Genomic DNA, 8,399 nt, shown 5'->3' with positions numbered 1-8,399 from the left:
GCCGGCCACACCCTCCTCTCAACGCGTCATCAATCAATTTTCTTTTATAATTAACCAACGATAAAATCTTAATCCTTGGCCGTCAGATCTGCCGTGTGCTGCAATCGCGCTCAGTCAGCACACATGATTCCCCGGAAAAAGGTGTCATCCGACGCTTTTTAGACGAGGGCAGATGAGCTAAGCAATGCTGCGCATCATTCTTCTGTCTGTCCGTCCTTGTGTTCTGATCGATGCATACAAGGGAGGGTCTCTCGGTTGAGAAATTAAAAAGACTTGTGCCTATTGGTGCTGTTGGGGGAGTGAAGTCGTGCATCCACACGGCTACAAGTGTATTCGGGCATGGGTTCTAGAATTCTAAAAAAAGGCAGACAGATTCGGGCAGTTACGGAATAAAACAAAGGCGACTTGACCGTTGAAAGGTCCGAAAGGAAACGTGTTCCAACTTCCAAGCCAAGAGGCCCCCCACTTGACTTTACTTGACATGGACTAGTGAGGATATATCTATAATATAAAAGTTGAAACAATTGAAATCATTTCTCACTAAGATTAGGCCCACCGTACCTCTCATGGAGGTCCCACTTGTCAGGCTAAAAGTTTGATGAAAAAGTCTTTACTATAAAAGTTGAAACAATTTCTCACCAAGATTAGGTCCACCGTAACTCTTACGGAGGTCCCACTTGTCAGACTAAAAGTTTGACGAAAAAGGGTGTAGACTCACGAAATTGATAGAAGGAAAATATTTCCACCGAAATTCTAATATTTTTTACACCAAGCATTCATCTACCCACATCTTATATCCGCATATTACTATCCATTGGCACACACTGTACTTTTCTTTGCACATGCACTCACACATAATTCGCATTATTATTGGTTTTGGAAGAAGAATAATTGACATCATTGTTTTATGAAAGGAAAAGAAAGACGTGTATTATTTTTGAAAGAAAAATAAATGACATCGTTGCTTGATGGAAAAAAAAAATTAAATACGTGCCTGTGTAACGTACATCTCCGCTAGTATCATAAATAAAGAAGCCATAGTATATATCTTTCTAAAGCAAGTTCGTTGAAAGGGTCAACACCTTTCCCATCTTGAACCCAAAAGCGTTTGGCCCCACGTGTGGCCGAATGGTGACGTGGAAATATAAATTGGTGACGTGGATGCTACATAAACGCCAAAAACTCTTTCTAGAAATGTAGGTGGGTTACACATTTGATGCGAGACAAGGTTTATCGGCCCCTAAAGCTTCCCGACATTTGTCATCTATAGTGGGGGTACACGTAAATTTTATCATTTTTGAAAAAGTACATCATAACAAAAATTATGTGTATACCAAGTTCTATTTTTCCCTTCTCCCCACCCCCAACTTCAAAGTACGATTTTAGATTGGCTGGTCAACAAAAAAAAATCCCAATAGAGAGCCCAAAGGCTTTATATTCTGAAAACAGAATCACTGTTCCGTTTGGTTGTTATCACAGCAAAAAGGGAAAGAGAGAGTGCACAGACAAGTACTTTGAGTTCATCTCAGTGGAAGTTTAGTGCAATCCAACTCAGGCCTCTGAAGGCTGAATTTGGAGACTTGTAAAACGAGTGTCATAAGCAAATTGAAGTCTCCACTCTCCAGTCCCCACCACGCAAATGCTTGGATTTCTGGGGAAAACAGGTGAAGAAACGGCAGACCAAATAGTGCATAAATTCAGGGGGGGGGAGAAATAATCGCATGGCAAATCCATTCCAAGATCAAAGTTCCAGCTGCAAGTAGAGAGGAAATGATTTCTCTTCGGAGCCAAAAATCATCCCCTCAAATGTCCATTCGGGAACCATTGCACTTCACAGCATAACGACTTTCAGGCAGAAAACAGCACAATAAATAATGTTGGAATTTCATCAAAATGGTGCAGGATCTGAGCCAGTACGGATCCTACAATAATCCAATGAAATCCAATCCATGTATATTTACAAGGCCTAAAGAAACACAGCCAAAAAACTTGACTGCTACTTGGACGAAACTGAAAAAGGCACCTGAAGTCCTGAAAACTGCCCATTATGCAACCAAAGCAACTGACGGCTGCTCCCAGGACGAAGCTGAAGAGCAGCACACCTGACCACTCCAACTAACCTTACTAAAAATGCAGCAGAGTTACGTATACTTGATACTGTGGCGGGTCTCCAGATTCTCCATCTCCTATGGAATCCACCAAATAGGCATCTGGAAACAAGCAGATAGGCAAGAGCATCAGGTCTCCGATTGCAGAGTTAGGCCAGGAGCAAATCCGTACCGAAGTGAGAATTTGCTGCACTCGGAGACAAAACCGAGAATCAGTGCAGCTGGATCAAGATTTAGAGATAGCAAATTAACAGCAGACACGGTGGTGTTAAATTGCAGTGTCCTTGTTGATCAACCCAAGATCAGGAACAACCCCGGCGCCCATCCAGAGTTCAGACTTCAGATTTCAGAAGCATGAACTGCAAATAGCAAAAATAAGACGCCAAGGTTCGTGACTCGTGAGGGAATCTGTTCTTACTTCATGTGGACTCTGCCACTCTGGAGACTGGAGCCACCCGCCGTCAGCCTACGCAACGAGGCGCAGCACGGTTCCGACGCCAAGGACCGCCGCGGCCGCGGCGAGCGTCGCCGCAGAGAGGCGGCCCGTGGCGAAACCGCGCTCTGCTCCACCGGCGCGGCGGTGGGAACGAAGCGCGCGGACGTGCGCCAGCAGGAGCGCCGAAGCGAGCGCAAAGGTTGCCACTGTGGCCAGGAGGAAAGCACCGGCGGCGGCGGCGTCCCCGTGACCGACTGTGGCCTGGCTGCGAGAGGCGACGAAGGTCTCGTGGGACTCGAGGCCACCGAACGCGGCCGAGAAGGCGGCGACGATGACAAGCGCGATGCCGTGAGCCATGGAACTAGACTAGATTAGCTTTGGTTCGATGGGGATTGGGGAGAGGGAGTGGCGAATGAACTGGGATTCTGACGGTGCAGCAGTTTATAGGTGCGAGTGGCGATGGATGAGGATCAGCAGCAATGGCAAATTGGGAATCTGCCAATCTTGGACTGGGATGAACCGAAAACGACCGACCACCTGTTCCAGCCTGCACGTACCGATCAGTCACTCTCGAGCACTCCATGGACAGGAGGCAACGGAAGCCGGCAGGAGCCACACGGCGGCTTACGCGTCGCCCCGGGATTTGGGCGCCTCCAGTGTGCTTTGTCCGATGAGATTCTCTGCGGGCATCATGGATACTATCGTAAAAGGAATGTCAAAGCTACATGTGCAGGCGCATTCTCGACCCTGGCGTGCGAATGGGACCCTACATTTGTTTAGTAGGTTAGTCGATGAGGTTTCATCTTTTAAAATATAATATGTAGGTGGAACTGCTTTTCATGTCGCTGACAGGCATAATCATTCTTGGAACCGAGGGGCATGTATCATTTTGCCAGGAATCGACGGCTTCCCTTTACCAAAGTACAGTAAAATTTAACTTTTTTGTTCTTGAAGGAGGCTGAGTAGTCAGCATTTTTCAAGCCAGCGGACTTTTACGGCTGAGGAGACCGTTACCAGTTACCGCTTCTAGCTAGTTCGCCGGTACTACAGCAGTTCATTTTGCTGTGATCCTGCTCAGTCCGCTATCAATCTAATTGACCTGCTGTGATCCAAAGTGGCAGCTCCGATCCTTTGGGTTAAAAAAAAAGATTATTGTGTTATTGCCTCTATTTTAAACTCTAATTGCGATTTTACCCCTACTTTCTTTCACTTTGCGTTTTTATTCCTACTGTTTCCTCGTGAAGCCTCCGTTTACCCTTAGAATTCACGCCGGTAGCTGCGCCCAAGATTTAGTGAATTTAAGAAAAAGACCCTAAAGAGACAAAACTGCACTCTATCCTCTTATCTCTTGGAGTGAGGGTCCCTGAGTTGTTGGTTCTCTCCCCGATATTTGACAAAACCCTAGCTTCTCTCCTGCGATTCCCATCGGCTAGGCGGCGGCGGCGGCGCGGGGCGTCCCAGCGGCCAAGCGCGGCTTGTGTGTCGTGCGGGGCAGGCTAGGGCGGCACGCTCGCTCTCCTTGGGTGCTGCGCCGGCCTGGTGCGGGTCAAGCGCGCGCGGGGGGTGGGGGGGCAGGCAGGCTCGAGGCCCAGGCGCGCGGGGCAGGGTCGAGGGGTAGGTGCTGGGCAGGCACGGACGGCGCGCGGGGCTGGCTCGAGCGGCTGGTGCGGGGCAGGCACGGACGGTGCGCGGTGCAGGCTCGGGCGGCGCTGAGTCCAGGGGTGAAAGAGAAAGGCCAGGTACTGCATGTGAATTTGGTTTATTCAGGGCTGTGCATCAATTTCTCCACTTGTTGGAACTTGTGAGGAGTGAGTTTGCCGATCAATTAGGAATGCTAAGGCTGGTTCCAAAAGCGGGTCTGCAGCCCCAGCCCACAGCCACAGTCACATCAGCGCCACGTCAGCTCTCGCCAGCCCACTCGACCCCAGCGCTCCATCAGTCAGCCTGCAGCCTCAGCCCACAGCCACATCAGCGCCACGTCAGCTTCTCCATTCCAGACTTAACCATTTCAGAACGCGTTGCTCTATGATTTAAATTGACACAGCAAAACCACTTTATTAAATTTAAAAATTCAGAAATTACATAAAAATTCGAAATAAAAATTACACGACAATTTAAAATAAAGAAAATTACATAAAAATATAAAAATTACATAAATCTACTCGTCGTCGTCGTCGAGGTGAAGCTGTTGTTGCAGACGTTTTAACGCTCGGTCATGAACCTTCTTCTGAGCATCCGTCATACCGTCCGTCGAGCGTGAACTAAGTATGTTCCACTACTTCCACAGTTTTGCTTGAGCGTACTCGTGGGTGATCTTGCAAAGATCTTCCAACTTTTCGCCCATCTCTGCGGAATCAGTAGAAGTATGGCTGCTTGAGCCTACCTTCCCCTTACCCTTCCGCGCAGCCGCCTTCGATCTATCACGACCCGGGGGACGGTTCACCTCCTCGTCGGTCTCCCGAGAGCCGGAGCTATACTCACCGGAAGCTCCGAGACGTGATCTCTTCGACACGTCTATATTCGGCCCACCACCATGCTTCACTAACCATTTCGGCTGGTGACGGACAGCTTCCCACCAATGAAAAAGCTTAAACTCATGGCCAGCCCTTCGTGCATACCTTGCTTTGGCTTCGTCCATCACCATGTCGTCGTCGGCTCCACTTTGCCGCTTCGACACTTCTTGGTTGTATATTGCATTGAACAAGGAGACCCGTGCATTGTACATGGACCAATGATCCTTCAGTTGCTTGGCGGTGCGGTGTCGGAGTGGGTCGGTGGTGACGTTGTAGGTGTCGCTTATTTGGCCCCAAAAGGTTGGGCCGCTCTTGCTGTTTCCGTCCACGCAATCGACCGAGTGCATCAACCAAGCATTAACCTATACAAAACTAACTTAGTAAAACTATACTTCAACTGACATTAGCGAACACGAGAAACGAATGAGGACGTACCAGTTTCTCCTCGTCTGTGGGCGTCCACTCATTCCTCTTTTTGGGAATGGTTGGACGACATGGTGCGGTCGTACCCCCGCCTTCATTCTCCGAGCCAGCGGAGGCAGCACCTCCAGCATGACCGTGAGGAGCAGATGTCGTGAATGTGGGAGGTGGAGGGTAGGGGTATGGAGTGTATGGATATGGAGGGTAGGGATATGGCAGAGGAGCATCGGCCATGGGAGCAGGATATGGATACGGTGGCGGAGCGACTCTGGAAGCGGCGGGAGCTGGAGGATACGGGTACGGTGGGTAGGGATACGGTGGGTACGGATACGGCGGAGGAGCACCTATGAAAGCGCCGGGAGCTGGAGGAAACAGCGCTCGGGGTTGCGAGGGTGGAGCAGTCTCCGAGCGGCGATGGAGCGGCGAGTAGTCGAACTCCTCCTCGGAAGCATTGGTATCCGGCGTATTGGTAGTCGAACGCTCGGGGTCGGCGTTGAGCAGGTCGAAGTATGACTGCATATTTGGACTCCAGTTTGCCATGGTGGAAGAATTTGAGAGAGGAAGTGGGTGAAATGGGGAGTGAGAGGTGTGGAATGAGCTCCAACCAGCCCTCTCTATTTATAGATGAGTTGGGGACGAAATTTGTGATTTTTGGATTTTTTTTTCGAATTTTTTGGAGTCCAAACGGTCAAAAACGGCTAATTGCAACGGCTAGCTGACGTGGCGCTGACGTGGCAGCCGTTGCCCAATCACAGAGCGCCGCGTGGCAGCCGACCGGACGCGGGGTCGGTACCGACCGGCCGGGTCGGTACGACCAGTCGGTACCAACCGCGCGCGGCTCCAACGCCGGTCGGTACCGACCGCCCGGCCGGTCGGTAGCGCTACCGCCCCGCGCTCTCGGTTTCCGCGCTTACCGACCGGCGCGGGTCGGTAGCCGGGTCGGTACCCCCGTTGGAACCAGCCTAAGGGTTCTGAAATGCTGTGGGGGTCGTGCTGTGCCGGGCCTGTGATGTGTCTTGGTCGTGTAGGCAAGGTGTTCGACGATATGCCTGGAAGCCTCTGAGGTGAATGCTTGTGTTTTTTGGTATACCGGTAATACCCTTAACAGATCAGACCAGATGAAAGTAGGACGCATCCTCTTCTCCTTGATCTGCTCTGTTCTGCAAAACCGGTGCAAGATTTCGTGGAGAGGCTTTGATGTGCTGTTCCGCCGGTCACTTGCTACTTTTCATGTCCCTTGTGTCCTTTGTTGTGCATGTTGACCCAGCACGGTATTCAACTTAACAAATTGCAGCAGCAGTAAGCAAGAATCGAGAAAATGAGGGCCAAAATTGCTACGAAAATAGCAGGACAAATAACAGAGATATATTCACAAAGTTTTAAAAAAAGTAAGGGTATATTCGCAAGGGCAAAATTATCTACTTTGACACCATTAAGTGATGTTCACAGAGTAGGGGTAGAATGAGGCTTCGTTTTCAAACAGTAGGGGTAAAAATACAAAGCGAAAGAAAGTGGGAGTAAAATTACAATTAGAATTTAAAATAGAGGTAAGAACACAATTGCCCCAAAAAAAAAACGCTTACTCCCTCCCCTCTACTAGATCTTCTAAATCTACCGAGTAATTAATTAGAACCAAATCACCCTCGTTCTTGCAGATGCTCCGTTGTTATGATGGGGTTGGAAATACGATTCACCTGGCGTACACATTCTGTATCCGTACCACCCTGTTTCCCTCTTCCCAACCTAAAACATACATACATCGATATGGATTCACGCAGTAGAGTGCTAGAAGCACAAAATTTCTACCTGTCTCGGTGAGATTTTGCGATGTTTTCTTTGTTGGAGGCATCATTCGTGCGCTCCTTCCCCCTCCATGCCCCCATGGCTGGTCGTCTGGTCAGTGGTTCATCTTGTGTGTCTGCCTTGCTTCATTTTACACACTATCATTTTGGAGGCCTAGGCCGCGGCGGATTGCTTATAGATGGTGGTTCGTTGGCCCTGGCAGATGCTTTGCCGTCGTGATCGTGTTGTTTTGTGGATGCTTTGTCACCTATGGTTGTTTCGAGTTTGGCGGATGCTTTGCCATTTTTCCTCTACTCTAGCGGATGCTTTGCCGCCGTGGTCGTAATATTCGGTCCATGCTTGGCCACCGTCTCGTACTTCGTGCTTGCTCTCTCTTGGCATCTTTGGCGATAGTATTTTGTGTAGATCCTGCTCTTCGGGTGGCCTTTGTTTGGGTGGCTTATTTGGAGTGTCCTCCCCCTCCGTGCTTTTTTCTGTTGTCCACCTATTATGTTAGTGGCTACAGCCGTTTCGTGTGTTTTTCTGTACTTTTTCTTCAGTGTGAAAGGATCGGGTGCTCTAGTCTAAGAGGGGGAGGGGGTGAATTAGGCACTATTCAAAAACATAAACATTTGGCTCCAACTAGTTTGCACAAAATTTAAACTAAAACATGCTATCTAGATGTGCAACTAGGCTGTTCTAGGTGAAACCCCTATCCTAAAAAAGTTTAGCAACCTATAGCATTTCTTATCAAGAAACTACTCTATGAAATTAAAGGCACACAAATTGCTAGTATGAAATGCGGAAGCTTAAAGAGTGGGATAGGAGATAGCAAACTCTTGACGCGAGTGTTTATCCCGTGGTTCGGTTAGCCACAAAGACACACCTACATCCACGTTGTTGTAGCACTGACTAAGAGTATTGCTACCTGGCCACCAAGTATATTTCGTGAACACAATCACGGTCACCTTGGCACCGGGTTCCACTAAGGAGCTTCTCCACAAAGGATGGGGGTCTCCACGTCCCCCGCACAAAGTGTCGTCGCCGCTCCACACCAAGTCGGAGAGTCAATGACGTTGCCGGCAAGCTTCAAAACTCCAAGGGGCCGGCGCACCAAGCTCTTGTTTTGGTTCACTAGAG

The 8,399-nt window shown here is 49.2% G+C and overlaps 1 long non-coding RNA gene across 1 annotated transcript; it reads right to left on the bottom strand.

Annotated features, from left to right (window-relative positions):
* Positions 1 to 1,813: 1,813 nt before the first annotated feature.
* Positions 1,814 to 3,016, bottom strand: LOC120705029. Its single transcript, XR_005687755.1, has 2 exons — positions 2,527 to 3,016; positions 1,814 to 2,210 (listed from the first exon to the last, which is right to left on the bottom strand). It is a non-coding gene; the product is annotated as an uncharacterized LOC120705029 (long non-coding RNA).
* Between the last annotated feature and the right edge of the window lie 5,383 nt (positions 3,017 to 8,399).

This window comes from Panicum virgatum, chromosome 4K, assembly GCF_016808335.1.
Source record: "Panicum virgatum strain AP13 chromosome 4K, P.virgatum_v5, whole genome shotgun sequence".
Taxonomy (NCBI): domain Eukaryota; kingdom Viridiplantae; phylum Streptophyta; class Magnoliopsida; order Poales; family Poaceae; genus Panicum; species Panicum virgatum.
This window is presented reverse-complemented; position numbering and strand designations above follow the sequence as displayed.